Source organism: Etheostoma spectabile, chromosome 17 (assembly GCF_008692095.1).
Source record: "Etheostoma spectabile isolate EspeVRDwgs_2016 chromosome 17, UIUC_Espe_1.0, whole genome shotgun sequence".
Taxonomy (NCBI): domain Eukaryota; kingdom Metazoa; phylum Chordata; class Actinopteri; order Perciformes; family Percidae; genus Etheostoma; species Etheostoma spectabile.
In genome coordinates, this window is record NC_045749.1 from 4,036,305 (window position 1) to 4,037,449 (window position 1,145).

Sequence of the window (1,145 nt, forward strand, 5' to 3'; positions counted from 1 at the left end):
GTGTGTGTGTGTGTGTGTGTGTGTGTGTGTGTGTGTGTGTGTGTGTGTGTCGGTTTACGTGTGACCATGTGGATGCCATAGTTGATGAAGGGGACTCTCTCCAGCCTGACCCAGAAGCACAATGTCTCTGCTGCTCAGAGACGTCTCAGGTATTTCTCATCATAAACTTGGATCCCAACGGCAGTTTGTTGTGGTTTAGATGACCTCAGTCGCCCTGTGTGATGCTTTGTCTTCCTGTGTTTACAATTCCTATTAAGGCTTTCTTTGTACCATGTATGTGGTACCCCAAAGCCCCAAAGTGTTCAAGATTGAGTAAATAAATAAAAAGACATTATGACGCAAATAGTCATGTAAATGAATTGTGCAAAACATCTAAAAAATAGCTACAGTTTGATACAGTTTACAAAGATTAATATACAGGGGAGATTTGGACTTGAGATGACTTGAGTCACCTTTATGATGATTTGCGACTTGGCTAGAGGTATGAATATGCTATGAATATGGATGACATGCGAATATTCATAAGTTAAAATGTCAGCTGTTAAATATAAAATAATGTAATTTACTGTTGTCACGTCTCTGCCTAACTACAGGTGCATCTTGGTTTACTCCTCAGGAGGTGCCGCGTTCTTCATGATATCAGCCGTCATTCATCCTCCACACTGTTGTAGGAAATACAAATCAGGAAATTACTGATCTGTCATTACCTCCATGTTGTTGGTGCTGAAATATTTCACAGAACTGTGGTTTTACTTTTTACATTGTTATCTCATGTTGTCACAATAACCATTTTGTTTTGTAAACAAAGGGTTTCCTACACACTAGCTCTATATGAGAGCAGTCGGACACACCTTTGCTCTTCATAAACTCAGTGTTTAACACAACTGAATTGAGTAACAATGACGACTTTTATTTATTAGCAATGACCTTGTGTGTGTCTGCGTGTGTGTGTGTGTCTGTGTGTGTGTGTGTGTGTGTGTGTCAAAAGCTGAGATTCCAACTGTTAAACTGCATTATAAAAATACATGTAGCTGTGTGAGTGTTACTACTATTCATCAAGTGTTTTTTCCTGTCCTGTAATGTCTCACTGGAACTGAAAAAGTGTGTGTGTGTGTGTGTGTGTGTGTGTGTGTGTGTGTGTGTGT